We start from the raw sequence: 16,798 nt of genomic DNA, 5'->3' as shown, positions 1-16,798 counted from the left end.
ACAGGAGTGTTTGAAAATGTAATGGCTGCACTACCAGAGAAATTCCAACTGCTCACATTAATTACTCAAGTGCCATTCTAGAGCTTTTTAGAGAGCTCAATTTAGAGTTTTTCTTGAGAGTGGTAGTTCAGACTAGTTGGGTTATGTGAGAATTAATTGAGTTATGATTTCTTCTAGTGTATTTTGGAATCCTTTCTTTTTCCAATAAGTCTTATTGTTATATCCGTGTCCTTAATTAATAACCTTGAGAAGAGTAGTAGCCTATCCTTGGAGGGTTGTTCTAAGAGTACTATTTAAGAGTCCTTGTCTGTACTGGAGATATCAGAGTTGATGAATAACAAAATAGCTTATGTGAGTTCTTTCTCTCATACTCTGTATCTCTGTGGAATTTTCCATTGAGTGGTGACTTTACATAATGTGTCCTTTGGAAAACACTTTAGGTGGTGAATTTTCTGTAGAGAGTGTTGGCTTGGGAAGTGAGTTCCTGTTTTGGTATCTCATCCAACCCGGTATCAAGATTGGATATATATAACTAATTCTATAAGCCTTGCTGAGGACATAAATGGTGTACTAGTTTCCTATCTCTCAATGATTTGGTTTTGTTATCTTAGGCTGAAATGCTCTGAACCCAACTTTCTCATCACGATCCTGAACTCATTCATGTTTGTGTTGAGATTATTAGGAGCTTTAACGTACAGATGGTCCCTGTTTGTGAAGTCATTGTGTACACTATATGATTTGGTCAATGAACTGTTAGTAGAGAATGAATGAGTTTCATTTGTTATCATATATATGTAGTAAATAAACTGTTGGGTGAGGGGACTGCATTAAGATGAAGAAGCACTATGCTTCTTTGGAAGGCAATGTTAGTTGCTACATTGTTATGGGAAAAAAAGAAAGAAAAAAGAAAAAATAAAAAGACTCTAAAGTCCTGCCTAACACAGATAATTTATTCATGTATGTTTAGATAGTTGGTAATTTGCAGTCTTCTCAAGATGACAACAGATATTGATGCTAATCAGAACTACAGCTTCCAGATGTGTTTTTATTTGTCCAAAATTTAATGTAATTACTTATATACCATCTACCTAGTGCATCTAGTAGTTTATCTACTTTGGCCTCATCTATCTTGATGCTCACTGCTGCTGCCATATGCTCACATGGATATAATAGTTTCCTTAGAGTTCGTCGTGTGGTCAGTCCGTATGTTATCAATATGAAAAGCAATGAAATAAAAAGTGGTTGCCTTTCATCTTTGGCTTGAACTTTCATTCTACCATCAGGGTCTTTTATTTTTACTTCTGTTTTGGTGTTATTTAACTTGATGGTCCTTTGTAAATGCCACATTAGGATTATTTCGCCTATTAGGGCAAAATGGGAGGAGGAATTTCCCCATGTCAGGCAAATAGATCTCAAGGGTTACTACAGATCACTATCCTATTCAGTTGGACTCAAACCAGTTAAGAAAGGGTCCGACTGCTTTTAAGTTTGAAAGCATTTGTGGAGCATAACTCCTCCAAAAACTGTTTTAAAGAATGGTGGAATAGTTGGGTGATTCAAGGTTGGGAAACTCAGGGGGCATTTATAAAGGGAGGCCGATTTTAGTGCGGTTTTAATTGCAAATGAGGTTGTGGTGGAAGTTAGATAAAGAGTTAGGAAGGATTGGTTTTCAAAATTTGTTTTGAGAAGGCCTATGACCATGTAGATCATGACATCTTGCTGTCTCCTGTATAAAAAATGTCAAGAACATTCTTATGCTATTGTAAATTTTATTATCATATCCTATATGATTTGACTTACCCACACCCTCGTCCCGTCCCTAATATTTTTCAAGAACATTCAGTGAGTTGCACTTTCAAGTTCTGATCCTCCTGCTTTATAGTTGTAGAAAAATTAGAGTATCCTTCATTTTTAACCCCAGAGTTTTGTTTTTGGTTGGTCAAGTGTGGTTGTTATTCATAGCCTTGTTGTCTTGAATACTCAAAAGTCAAAACTTTGGACAATGGTGTTGATTTGATGTTGATTTCTGGGTTTTGAATTTAGGATACTTTGGTTACATTTTACTTTTGATAAAATGGTTATAGACTATTGACCATAATTCATTTAGTCATATCATATATAATTATACTAAAAACTAAATGATCAGTCATTTAGTTATTACTTATCATTCTGGACTTTCTATCTAAGCATGGAAATTAAATTGGTTAGCAAAATAAATATCGTGATTTTTGTGGTCCCAGAGTGAACCCTTCTTGCCCTGTCCCTTATCGTCATGATATATTTATTGATTTTTGTTTTGGGCTTTGTTTGTAAGTTTGTTCTTGAAAATTTTGCAGCTCAGAGAAGACGTTAAAGAATGTGTGAGTGTTGGTGGTAGGGGAAGGTAGGTTGGGTTGTGAGCTGTTCGAGGACCTGGCTCTGTCTGGTTTCGGGAACCGGAAGTAGATAGGATAACATAGAGGTTTCTAATCCCGTTCAGGTTATTTTCCATGAAACTCTTTTGGTGCTTTGTTTTTAAATTTGTCATAGGTATTGTTTCATTTTTTGAATCAGAGTTAGGTGGATTGTGATGTTGCCCTGTTCAGTGTTTCACTGGCTAAAGATTATTGGTAACTAATACTGTAGTCATGGGTTAGGACATGAGTCATGAGTGTACTTAATGTCTTATCTCTCAATGCTGTGGTTTTGCTATCTTAGGGCAACTCCAACCATAGGCTCTATTTGGGGGTGCTATTCTCATTTTAGCACCCCCTTGTTGCACTATTCATATAGGACTCAATTCTCATCTCTAACCATGAGGTGCTATATAGGGGTGCTATTTTCACTATTCTTGACTAAAATATAATATGAGTATAATTTTGATGAATATTATATTAAAAATATGTTAATTTAATTAAATAAGGTAAAAATAAATAATTTAACATTTTATCATAATATTTAAAAATTATTCTTATTAACCCCTTGTTGCACTGTTTCAACGGGTATATTTTTTCCCCTCAATTTTCTGATAATTTTTTAATTTTTTTGGAACAAAAAGGAAATAATAACTCTTCAATTAATAAGAGCCGTTGATAAGTTTTTTCCCCTCAAATCTGAGCCATCAGATTGAAAATGGATCTGTTGAGTAAAAAAAAAAAAAAAAAAAAAAGGGGCACATCTGACCGTCTATATTTAAACCTGATCAATCAGGACCGCCAGTTTCATGACCGTTGGGGGTTCCAACGGTCAGCAGGGGACATAAAATGCTCGCGGGCCCCACGTCTGCAGATGAAAAAGCCCTTCACCTTCTCTCTCCAGCTCCTTGGCGCGCGTGCTGACCTTCTTCCCTTCAAATGGCGCGCGCGTCTCCTTCCTTCTCCACCCCTGGCGCGTTCCTCCCTCTTTTGGGCTGAGACAGCCCACATGCTGGGCCCCATGAACAGTGCCGAGTCCTGGTCTTGGAAAAGTCTCAAATATGAGACTTCAAATGGCTCCAAGTCTTATATTTATAAGACCAGATCCACCAAAAAGCCTTGGTTGGAGATGGAAAGTCTTATAATTGGCCAATTTTGAATTTGGCACTCCATGGTTGGAGTTGCCCTTAGGCTGAAGTTTTGTGAACCCTGGATTTATCATTGATGTTTCTGTTGAAATTATTACGATTTAACAGATGGGCCCTGTTTGTAAAGCATTCATTATATTCATTGTGTTTATGGATTTGTCAATGAACTATGGGTACAGATTGGAAGTGTCAGTTGGTATCGTGTTTCTGCTAGAAAAGAAACTGTTTGTGTTAGGTGACTGCATTAGGATAAGGAAGAAGCCCTGCTTTGTTGGAAGGTGATGATATATAGTTGCTCAAACCACTACTAGAAATCTGTTCATTTACATCACATCATTTAAATCGGTTAGACTTGCCCACGATGTAAAAAAGTAATTTAACATCGTTTTACGAAAATACCGATTTAAATGTATGTCATTAACATCAGTTCTTAAAATGACTGATGTTAAAAATTTAGTTCGAAAATTTGCGGGAACCTATATTTGCAAAAAGCGCTAAGTCTTTTAAGTGAAATGAAGAAGCGGGGACTAAAACTCAAAACTTTCACACTTAGAAAAAAAATTGCGCCCGACCCCAAAACTGAAACACAAACCCTAAGCTCAGTGTCGACCTCCATTCTCAACCCAGACTCGAGCTCCTCCTAAACTCGAGCTCCTCTTCGTCCTCCTCACCATCACAATCCTCCCTCCTCCATTCTCAGGCAGAATCTGAAGCGCCGAGATCCCGACCTCGATATAAAATTGAAGTAACAACTCTAAATCCTGAGCCCGGCCTCGATCTGAGATTGGCAGAGTTGAAGAAATTAAAGAGGAATGGTTCTTTCCTCTCAAGCCCCACCGAAGTCGGGGTTGGAACCCTAAACCCGAACACAGCAACCCAGCTGCACTCAACTGCGCCGTTTCTGACTCTCTCCGTGACTCCGTGTCTCGGTCTCCGCCGTCTCTAACTCTCCGTCTCCGCCTCTCCGGTCTCCCATATCCGAGTCTCCGTCTCCGAGCTCCAGGTATCTCTCTCTCCCAGTCTCCCTCTCCGTCTTCTTCTACTCCTCTTCCTCTTCTTCTTCTCTTCTTATCTTCTTCTTCTTAATCTGATTGATTCATGAATAACCCATTTGAAATTGAAATTGAATTCCTAGAGTAATGAAATTGTATGTATGAATGTATCCTGATAATCTGAATATGTTGGTCGATTGGAGCTACTTTCCCTCTCAACTCAAACCCTAGCCCCTCCTCCTCTTGTCTCACAGCTCGCCTGAGGCTACTGAATGCGATCATGGCCGACTTCGCCACCCAGTCGTGTGCTCGTTGCAGCAAACCCGCCAATCTTCAGTATGTCAATTTCTCACTCTCAATTTTTTTTTTTTTCAATTTCGCTAATCTTTATGATTTTTTTGATTAATAAAGCTATAATCTTGATGCTACTGAATCAGAAATACTTGATTATGAGATTTCTTGAATGTTCATGGCTTGAAAGATTGGAACTTTTGTTGAATTAAGCTTTAATTTTCCATTTGCATTGGTATTTCTTACGATCAGAACCAAAGCAAGAGCAGGATGAAAATGGCAGTGAAAGCAGTCAAAGTACTTTCAGTTATGACCAACTGAGGGTTAAATCTGACAATCCAGTAACTGGAATTGATTTTAAGAGAAGAGAGGTTGGTCATTTGTGAATGTTTTTACACTTCATCATCTGTTTTGAAATGGTAATTACATTTTCTGTTTGGCTTTGCAAGCCTACCTCTCTGATGAAGACTTTCAGACCATATTTGGGATGACGAAAGATGCTTTCTATCAACTGCCAAAATGGAAGCAAGACATGCAAAAGAAGAAAGCTGATTTGTTCTAGAGACCAAATTCATTAGCATGAGTGCTTTGCCAGTTTTTTTTTTTTTTTTTCCTTATGCGTCATAACTTTCACTTCATTCATTTTAATCAGTGCTTTTCTGTGGGGTAATTGTGGTTTTACTGTCAGTGATGATGGCTTGTTTGCTGTCTAGCACTTCACTCTTGATGAGCACTTTGCTGTGGTTAGTATCGGTATTGATTGCGATGCTGCCTATAGAGTGATATATCTTATTTCTCTTATTTCTCTACTGCTGCTGCTTCCTTAATTATCACAGATGGTAGTCCAAAGGACAGCGCAGGTCAAATTCTTTCATTTGATCCATGTGTATTTCATTTTGCAGTTTACATTGGTATTTCCAGTTTGGTATAGGTTGATGTGCTATGACTGCAATCAAGTTAGACTTTTCTGCTCTCTAGGTGTTCTTTTTTCTTATTTTGGAAAATCATTAATGATATATTCATTTTGAAGATCAAAACTCCTGATCAAATTGAGAGGATGCGAGAAACTTGTCGAGTAAGTTCCAACTGCTTATTCTGAATTTGTTCGTTATATTTAGTTCTGATGAACTAGTGTTATCTTGTTACTTATTTTCTTTTTAACTTGCTGCCAGTGCCTTTTCACTTTATCCTGTGGACCTTAAACAAATGCAAATTTTGATGATGATTTGACTCTTTCATTTAAGGATTTTCTCTCTTCAAAGTTTTAGTTATTCTTTCTATTACATCAGACTTCATGTCTTAACTATTTTTTTTACTGATACTGCTTTGGAGGAAGAGTTTCCGTTAATAAAGTCAAAGGGATTTATCCTGAAAAAGAAATGTGAAACTTTAAAAAGAGATGGAACAATTACATTAAGATGACTAACAAAGGAGACAAGACTGAGAATATGGTTTATTTTTACTGTAGGATCATTTCATTGTCCTTGATGAACATTTCTATGTGTCAAACAGAATAACAGGTTTAGGGCTTTATGATTTACAGAGCTTGTATATTTTCATAGCTCAAACAATCGAAAATTGAATTATAGATGGGTGGATATTTAGGGATATCTGCGTTCCTTGAAGAAGACAACATATTCTGAAGCTTTGAGAATTCTAAGGGTGAGTGAATTGTGTGGGTTTTTCTGGTTCGTTTTCATTTTAGATCTTTGAAATGCTGGCTTGGTTTCTGGAATCTAGGTCTTACTGTGTGTGTGATTTGGCTTTGAATTGGTGAAGTTTGAATGAATTGAGTGCGTAGGGAGCTTTGTTTCAGATTTGACCTTTGTTTGTTTGCTTAGAAAAACAATATGAGAGATTAAACAAAAAAGAGATGGTTGTTTTTTTTTTTTTTTTTCAAATAGGAAGTAATTATTACGTTTCTCTGGCTTTATAACATAGACAATTAAGCTCAATGTTAGCCTAACATGTGGCTTTGGTTCGGAGCATTGTTGAACCAATTCGTAACATTGTCAGAAAGGTAAATCACAGTGAGCTAATATAAGCTGTTGCATATTTGTCTCTGTTTTTCTGGTAAACATTATTTTCCTTATTATGTATTAAACTTTTACCAGTCTTTGGTTGACTACATGTCAGCAATCTTTTGATTAGACAATTGTGCATGCTGTAACTTGAAGTTATGTTAACCTGGAAATTAGGTTCATATCCCTGCAGATAAAGTCTCTATTAATTTGTATGATTGCAATGCCTGCCAGAATTCAATTACTTGTCATTTAACTTCTTTTTCTTGACGTTTTTATACAGAAAAAGATTGGCTTTCAATTCACCGAAGCTGAGTGTCTCAAGATTGATGTAAAAGAGAAGAAAGTCTATTGCCAATCTAATTTAGAGAATGGGGAAAAAGAAATTTGAGTGGACTACGACTACCTTGTAATATTTGTGGGAGCAAATGTTAATACATTCAATACTCCTGGTGTGATGGAGAACTGCCATTTCTTGAAGGTGATGTCCTTTGCAACCTTGTATATTCATGTCTTGCAATACTTTAAAATTATCTCTTCTGGAATGAGGTTTCTCAGGTAGTGGGAATCAATGTATGCATCTTTGTTACTAACTCATCTTGAGATACTTGCCTCATGCAGGAAGTAGAAGATGCCCCAGAAGATACGAAGAACTGTTATTGAATGCTTTGAAAAGGCTAGCCTGCCAACTGTAAATGATGAGGAGAAGGAGAGAATTCTTCATTTTGCCGTTGTTTGAGGTGGCCCAACTGAGGTAACTATTTTCTTTTAGTTTCTTTGCACTGGTTGTGCTTTTCTTTTCTTTCTTCTTTTTTTTGAATTGGTACACTGTCAACTCCCCCGGAAACATTTAGTTCACAAAATGCTTTTGATTTGTTTGTGAACGTAACCATACAAAGTACCAAAAGCTGGGGCTAACTGAACTCTTTTGTGCAGGTTTAAAGCAGAACAGCAGCTACAATGTCAAAGCTACAGAGTTTAAACTCAAGAGTGAGGCCTTGGCATTTGTACAGAGTTTTTTCTTTGCTTCTAGAACTGCTTCTTTTCAAAAAATTTATCTTTTTTTACTTTTGAATGTTTTCAGGTCATTACTGGATACTTACTAGCAGGATCTGCCATTGGACCCAGTCACCCAGAGGCTTGAATTTTGTCAGTGAAATAGTCCAAGAGGCTTGTCTTTATTCCTATTTTGCTTGATTGATTCTTTCTTTGCGCTTCCCCTATTGACTGTTTCTTCAGGATTATGTTTTCAGTTGTTCCATTTGCAGATTCAAAATCATGAATACTCATGTTATACTAGATTCAAAATCACGAAAACTCATGTTATACTAGTTCGGTCTTTTGCCATTCGGTATAGGTGGATCTATAATTTTCTTGTCATTAATTTATGTGTGTTTACATTTGGTAAAGTCTAGTTATATTAGTATTGAGATTCACTGCCTTTTTAGTACCTTTTAAGCTCAGTCATGTCGGTATTTCTTTTTGTTGAGTTTAGTAATACCAAAAATCACTGTCTAATGGTTTATGTTGCACTGTGAAACTGACTTTGTCATTCTCTTGCAGGGCCTTGGATTACAAGTTGTGAAATATTTGGCTGCCAAATATGAAGAGCTAGGGTGTGAAGTGAAATGGATGGGCAAGCCTGATAAGGTGATCTAGTCACATTGGTCTGGTTACCGCTGTTAACTTCACTTCATGTGAACCTTTAGCTTAATACATATTTCTCTTGCACTTGACTACCAAGATGAATTTTGAGCAAGGCTACTTTTTTGCTTTGAAGCAAAGCTTGGTGTAGAAATTTTGTAGATTGTTGCTCATATGTTTCTAGGATATCCTTTGTAGGTTTTGGGGTTTTCTTTTGTGACATATGTTCAATCATGAATTTGGAAAGAAAATTAATGGAAAGCCCCAATTTTTGGATGATTATGAAATGCATTTCTTTTCCCAGCAGCAGCTAGATGCAAACTTAGCTCATCACGCTTGTCAAAATGAAGTGAAGTATATAAAAGCATAACAAAACAGTAATGCCAAGGAAAACGAAGTCACTTGAGAGATTAGAAATCAGTATCAAAATGAAAATCGATGTCTTATGATTATTAATGTATCGAGTTGTGTCCGCAGAACCGATGTACTCAAAATCAGTGCACATCGATTTTACAAAACAAAAGCGATGTCTACAATGAAACAACACATCGGTTCTAGAAAAAGTAAGCGATGTACATAAAACCATTGAACATCGTTTTGCTTAAATGAAAACGATGTGCTGTGTTAAGTGAAACATCAGTCCTTAAAAAAAACCGATGATGCCTAAAGATACAGACATCGTTCCTAAGAAAATAATGTGCCAAGCTACATGTAAAAATGCCCACGAACAAACAATACTCATGGCAACTGATGTCTACAAGTGTACTGGACATCGCTTCTGGAATAGAAATCGATGCAAATGTTCACGTAGGTATTGTTCGACATATACTTTATTAAGCATAAAATGTGAAAATATGAAGAATTAGACATACCTAACATACAAAAATATGATGATTATAACGATTATACATCGATTTGTTTTTTAGAATCGATGTTGGATGTTGTCTGGGACATCGGTTAAAAACGCGCTTATACTGATGTCTATATCTTTCTCTACACCCACTAAGACATCGGTCGAAAATTAGTTTAACATCGGTTCTGGGCCGATGTCTATGAACAAAATTCTAGTAGTGAACATTATAGTTAAATAAGACACAAAATGACACCAGAGCTGTAGTGGTTTGCAATCTTTTTCTTTTTTAATTACCTTTTTCATAATTAAGTGAGACTCTTTGACATATGATTCTTATGTAGGGTGTAGCGTGATAGTAGCCCATTCTAAACATATTTCCACTAAAACTTCTAATCAGCTGGCACCATCCTGCATTCTTATTGCAATTGCTATAACATATGATCATGATTTTGAAATTGTGAATCCTAGAAATAAAAGGGATTGAACAGTGACTTAACTACTCATGTCTACTCCTTCTTCGGGGTCAGAAAGTGTTACCGGATCTCGAAAGTCTATTGGCAAGCTCTATAACCTCCAAACATTGAAATTACCGGATCTTGAAAAGTGTCCAAAGGAGATTCAAAATTTGATCAACTTGAGGCATTTTCATTTCGGTGAGGGGATGAAATTTGAGGCTGAGATTTTGGGGCGATTAACTAGTCTCCGAACACTGCCTTCCTTTAATGTGGGTAAGGAGTGAGGTCCTGCAATTAAGTAGTTGGGTGGGTTGAACCAATTGAGAGGCCACTTAATTATTGATGGGCTAGAACATGTAAGGGATGGAGAAGAAGCAAAGAAAGCTCGCTTAGTGCAGAAGAATCACTTACGTGAGCTAACATTAAAGTGGACAGACGATGGCTTGGCGGATGTACTTGATGATATGGTTCATTAGGTAGTCATAGTTCATTTCTACCTAATGAAAATCAGACGGATGTACTAGATGGCTTGGAACCTCATGGTAACTTGCAAAGCTTGAAGATTGAAAATTTTATGGGTGAGAGATTTCCGTCATGGATAACGAGTCTCCAAAATTTGAAGCAGATTTGATTACTCAGTTGTTGCAGTCGTGAAGGAGTCCCAACACTCGGGCATCTACCTAATCTAAGATCTCTTGAGATTAAGAGGATGAAAAAGCTGATGAAATGTGTGGGAGCTGAGTTTTATGGTACTAGTACAACTTTGTTTCCAGCACTGAAAACATTATACATCCTTGGGTGCCAAGAGCTCATTGAATGGATGGAAGCACCGAGGATATCAGGAGAAGTAGTGGTATTTCCTTGCCTCGAAGAGTTGGAACTCAGGTACTGTCCCAAATTGAGAAATGCTCCAAGTCGTTTTCCACGTCTCAAGAGGTCGTGGATAGACGAAATGGACAACAACATCTCAATAGAAAATATAAGCACTCAGCTTACCAGTCTCACCAATCTCTATATAGATCATGTAAAGGGACTAACTTGTCTACCAGAAGGGATGCTGAACAATAACAAGAGTCTCACATATTTGCAGATAGTTAATTGTGATGGGTTGACTTGTATTGCTCTCGATGTATCTGACACGCTCCCTTGTCTTGAGAAGTTGAAAATAACTCGTTGTCACAGCGTAGAGTCAATTAGGATCGCACAGGGCATTGCATCACTCCGTGAATTACAACATCTGGAGGTGTACGGGATTATCAAGCCTAGAGGTTGGGCTCGATTACTGCACCTCTCTTCAGGCGTTGCATATATATTATTGCCCTAATCTGAAGATAGTTCCAATCACACAGGGCACGCCGTCTCTCCGGATATTGAGGATTCAAGGATGTGAGGGATTATCAAGCCTAGGAAGTGGGATCAACTACTACACCTCTCTTCAGGAATTGCAGCTACGCTATTGTCATAATCTAACATCAATTCCAATCACACAGGGCATCACATCTCTCCAGAGGTTGAGGATTATTCGTTGTCAGAGATTATTAAGCCTACCCGGTGGGATCCAATTCTGCACCTCTCTTCGGCATCTGCATATAACTGGTTGCTCTAGTCTAGTATCCATGTCAGTATCATATGTGTGTGACCACCCAGAGACTCAACGAATCAACCGAAGGAAGTCTCTATAGGTGTTGTTGAGTATTTGTCTACACAGGAGGAGGATTGGCGTAGTCTCGAATCTATTCCACCTAATCTCCGTCAGTTGTTGATGACATCATTGTGGGAAATTCAAATATATGCCCACAGGATTTCACTGCCACACTCATTTGAAGATGCTGCAAATTGGTTGGTTCTGGGAGCAGCTGGATGCCTTGCCTGATTTTCAGCTTCCACCACCACCACATGATTTACAACTTGAACGCTTAGAGTTGGTGGGGTGGCCTAAGCTAAAGTCTCTGCCCCAGCAAATTCAGCACTCTACTTTTTTAAAAACTCTCTGGATAGGAAAGTTTATAGGACTAGAGGCTCTTCCTGAATGGTAGGGAAATCTTACATCTCTTGAGACTACATATCTGGCTTTGAGAGAATCTCAAGTATCTACCTACACTGAATGCTATGAAAAGCCTCACCAAATTAGAGAAGCTCTACATTGAGGGATGTCCCCTGCTCAAGGAAAGATGCACCAAGGAGACTGGCCCAAGATTTCTCACATCCCAGAACATGACTGTAATTTTTTTGACCAAGTTCTTTTTATTTATTTTTTTTCCTACAAATTTCTTTCTTATTATGTCTCATTTTTCATCTTTCTTAACTCAGTGTGGTGAAGCTACGTAATGGCCTGCCATACTAAACTAGAATGCCTGGTCACATTTCAAGAGGAAAATGTATTATCAATTGATTTCATTCAAGTTACGAGGTTAATCAATTCCCAATTGCCAGAGATTTATCCCTAAAGCGGGGTAAGCTTTTCAAACCACCATCTTTTCTTCTCTTCTCAGATTTCTTCTTTCACTAGAGTTTAACCAGATTTCCATTGCATTAACTAATCGTAATTTTTCCTACCTAATGGCATAAATTATATCTTAGCAGGTTCTATCATACTTAATGGGAAGATCAGATGAAGCTGAGTGGTTGAAGATCCAGTCACAGTAGTTCAATCACCTCTCCCATGTATGGGTTATTTGCTGTGTTTCATTGAAGATAAAGTGATCATGATAGTGGACAAATATACTTCAGGCTTTAAGGAAGACCTGCAGTGCAATAAAAATATAAAATAAAAATATATCAATACCCTGTTTGATTGATAGTCAATTCATCGATTGCCATTTGCATTATAATTCCTTACTGATTTAAATTTAAGTAATTTTTCTTTCTACAATTTTACAAGGATAGGATTTGTTTTAGCTGCATCTAGAGTTATCTTAAACCAGTGGTGCAGTGACTTGATAAAGAAGTTTCCCCAACATTGTTTTTCTTCATTCGTTTATGACACTTAATAAACTTGGCATTTATCTATACAAGCCTGCTATGATGATTTCTTGATTACTTTTTTTTTCAATTTATATTCATAAGTTGTGTGTCATTGTAACCTTTTATACTTTCTCTGTATCAGGTGTTTTTTTTTAGGGTTTTCTCTTAGCAAGTCACTTCTCTCTAATGGAGTTGTCCAGTCCACTCTTGCCTCCCTAAATAATTTTTTCCATAAGAACCAGCTATGAGAATGAGAAGTATCAACCTAAATTGGCAGCTATGCAAACAAACATGCACTGAGGACAACCAACAACAGTGGCTGACTTCTTATTTTCCAAAGGTAGAGTGTAATTTGTGTTTGTTCTTGTTCCCTTTATCACTTCCTTCTAGTTAATTAACTTATCGGTTATCCTCATGTCTTATGCCCTATTATTTCTTTTCCTTTGTAAGTACTAGTTTTGTGATGGGGAAGTTCATCCTCTAGTATAAACAAAGAAGGCATTGATAAGGATGAACATTTTTTTTCTTATTTTGGGTTGAGGGAGAAATGGCAATTATTGCAGGTAAAGTATCTGCCAGAACACTTTAGACTCTAAATCATTTTCAGATTTTAGACAATCGTGAATCCTCCTATAGTGATGTGAAAAACTACCTAACTCTGCTCCGTATGCCATTTACTTACTAAAATTTTTCCCGGGGCTGGCTTTATAATTGTTTTGGCATCACTTGTAATTTCTCACCAGGCCTCTCTATCCTACTCAAATGGAAGAACAGCTTAACTAGACCTGGTGCAAACTAAGTTCAGGTGCTTCAGTTCTCCATCTTATGCATGTATTCGTTTCATTGAATGTTATGTTGTCTCATGTTCTGTTTGATTCCTTTTATTTTCCCTCTTTTGATGGGTTTTTCTTTTTCTTCTCTTTCTTCATAGTCAAGTGTTTCATAAACTTTCACGTATCAAGCATCTTGTAACTGAACTTAGCAAAATAGAATGTAACATCAGTTACCTTTTATTAGTTTCAGTTTTTCAACTATTCTCTGTATTTCCAATCTCTGCAATCATCTGCTTCCAAGTAGCACTTTGTTGTACAATATTGATTCACCTTTACATAATGATACCTTTCATTCATCTAAGGTAAATCCTTGAATAAGTTTTTCCTGTGCGAACTATTTCTTTTATGTCGACTTACTGCTTTCTTCTATGTTCGTTTGCATAAAAATTTTGATCGATCAGTTTGTTCTAGTCGGTTTGGGGAATCACATGGTTTTCTTTTTCTTTATTTTTTTATTATTTATTTTTGTTTTTCCCCTAATGTCCACTCTGACTCCTCTCCTTTCTTACTCAGATTGTCCCAAAGATCAAGAAATTGGAGCACCGAAAGCGATCTCAGGTGGCTGCTGTTTTGTTTGGCTCTTGCAAAGGCTTGTAACTTTGCCCTATATTGAGAACAAACTCCATCTGCATCTTGGATAAGCCATTTAGTCAAGCATGCATGGTTTCTAGAACACTGCAAGTGAATGGTCAGAAAAACAAAAAAAGTGGGATCTCGGAATTGCCTGGAGCATAGGATAGCAAAATGTCAGTTTTGAAGTTGAGTATTGAAAATTTGAAATCGCCATGTTTTTCATATTACTCGGTATTCATAAAAGTTAATAGACAAGGCTAACTGGATCCAACTCTCTGGATTAATTGGCAGAAATATTGCTTGACAAAACTAATCAAGGGATGGAAGATACATGCAGTGGTTATTTTGATAGTGTATCAGTATTAGAATACTCCTTTCTGCAGAAGTGTCTAAACGTGAGAGCTTGAGGCGGCATACAACTGAGCTTCAACATGTTTCAGGGATTCCTACTTCAACACTTGAAATCAAGCGAGAAACAAGTGTTGGGAGATTTTGCTCATTATTGTCGAATGACAATGTCCCAGAAGATAGCATTTTCAAGGTTTGCGTGGCTTACAGTTATATGGGGCTGATATTGATGAGTTGTTGATTTCTATTGGCTAGTTGATTGATCGAATTTTCAAGACAAAAATCACAGCTCTCCGCAAGTCTTTTGGCAAGCTCTGTAACCCGTAGTTATTGAGAATGTACGCACAGTACTGAAAATCTAAAGAAGTTCCCAGGGGAAGGGCAAAGCTTAATCAGCTTGAGACATCTTCAGTTTTGATGATGATATTTAGTGGAAGTTCCAGCTGCAGTATTGGTGCAAATGACCCAACTCTAGAATTGACTTATTTGGCTTGCGTGTACCGATCGAAAGGAGATGCATAATCTGGTACATACATGTAATGGGGTCACTGTTTGACCACACCAAGTATATGACACCTCAATCAAAGCATTCGACCATCTTTTCCCTACTGCTTGCATAGTTGCATGTAATCTTCTCCCTCTTACATATGCTATCGGCTAGATTACTTAAAGAAAATTCTACCGTGCTTTAGAGTATTCGGAAGCCGTAAAGTTAGTCACTATTTACTGTGGGACCCACGTATCTAACGGTTATCGCCTCCAATATTTTAATACTTCAAAGCAATATAGCACATTCCAATTACTTACAGTTAAATTATTTAACCATCAAACACACGTAACCTCTAAATTTGGTTTATGCAATCACCAAAATTGCCTGATATAAAATATTGATGGTACCTGAACTTATCATCTATCTTATCAATGGTACCTGAGCTTCAATTTTGATCACAACTAATACCTAAACTTTTTGATTTCATTTCAAATGGTACCTATCACTAAATTCCGTTAATATTCCGTTAAAAACTAACATGTGCAAAACACATAACCTATATTCCAGAGTAGTTTGACAAAAATACTCATTTAAATAATTTTGTTTACTAGATATTTGGATCAATTAATATGTTAATAAAAATAGAAGAGTTTTTCTATTAGAACCTCCAAATTTACTCACTTGACCTCCTTGCTTTTTACACCTCCTATCAAATTTTCAAATACTAAATTTACTCACTAAACCGCACTTATGTTTCTGAAATAATTTGATCAAAAAAAAAAAAAAGTTTCTGAAATAACCTCACTCATATAATTTGCAAACAAACTATTAATTACATATTCATTCCTTAACCATATTACATAAATCTCTTATCTAATAAAAAAGAAACTCAAACACAAGGTATTGGGCTTTAAAGTAAGATACACCGGACTAATGTAAAATGTAAGATAACCAAGCTCTCTCAAACTCTAGGGTTTGAGTAGAGAGCGACGGCGGCACTCTTCTGAGGATCCGCAGATGTGGCGATGAAGGCGTTGATTGCGTCTTGGATCGTGTTATTGTTCAGCGTTGGCAGGTGTGGCGTAGATCTAAGTTGGGATTCGTCTCCGATCTCGGATTTACGATGCTGCGTTTGGTCCAACAGACTGGGTGCGATGGGGTTGGATTCTGATCGCATGCTGTGGCGATGGGGTAGGCCACCTGAGTTCGGTACGACGAGATTGACGCCGAAGGTTGGGATGTGCGGCGCGGGGAGGTTTCTTGGCTATGGTTGTCGACACCTTGATCGGGGATTGGCAGTTGAGAAGCGAGGGGAGCAAGCACGGTGGGGCGCTGGGTTTCAGAATAGATGCACAGCGGCGGTGCGATCTGGGATTGAGGCACGGCAGGGCGTGCTGATTCCAGGCGTGCGGCGATCGAAGGTGCAGCACAGGGCAGCGACGGTACCGAGTTTCCGCACCGGAGTTTGCCTTGACTGGGTGCCCATATCAGTCTTTTGGGTGCCCAGAATAAGGTCATGGGCTTGGGGCTGGGCTTGTATTCGGTCCAAAACAGAGCCCAATGGTTGGGCTTGAGTTCTCCACAGTTTTGGATTTAGGACCCAGGAGGGGTTTTGGCTGCTTGCTTGCTCATCTGTGTTCTTCTAATTATTTCGGGTTTGTCGTGCTTACGTGCAGGCAGATTACTTATTACTGTGCTCTATAAAAGATCTCTGTATAATCACGCTGTGAGTACCACAATTGCGTGCCTGGCGAGCAGTGTTAATTGTGCTGGGACGAACATAGTTTTGAGTT

At 37.7% G+C, this 16,798-nt stretch overlaps 2 long non-coding RNA genes across 2 annotated transcripts; both read left to right on the top strand.

Moving 5' to 3' along the window:
• The first annotated feature begins 6,361 nt into the window (after positions 1-6,361).
• On the top strand, positions 6,362-8,813 carry LOC133708180 (uncharacterized). The gene is made up of 6 exons (XR_009845644.1): positions 6,362-6,486; positions 7,129-7,326; positions 7,467-7,599; positions 7,782-7,835; positions 7,930-7,994; positions 8,409-8,813. It is a non-coding gene; the product is annotated as an uncharacterized LOC133708180 (long non-coding RNA).
• Positions 8,814-9,568: 755 nt separating this feature from the next.
• Positions 9,569-15,104, top strand: LOC133711036 (uncharacterized). The gene is made up of 6 exons (XR_009847039.1): positions 9,569-12,017; positions 12,108-12,250; positions 12,381-12,461; positions 12,904-13,101; positions 13,505-13,566; positions 14,108-15,104. It is a non-coding gene; the product is annotated as an uncharacterized LOC133711036 (long non-coding RNA).
• Positions 15,105-16,798: the final 1,694 nt, after the last annotated feature.

This window comes from Rosa rugosa, chromosome 5 (assembly GCF_958449725.1).
Source record: "Rosa rugosa chromosome 5, drRosRugo1.1, whole genome shotgun sequence".
NCBI classification, from domain to species: domain Eukaryota; kingdom Viridiplantae; phylum Streptophyta; class Magnoliopsida; order Rosales; family Rosaceae; genus Rosa; species Rosa rugosa.
This window is presented reverse-complemented; position numbering and strand designations above follow the sequence as displayed.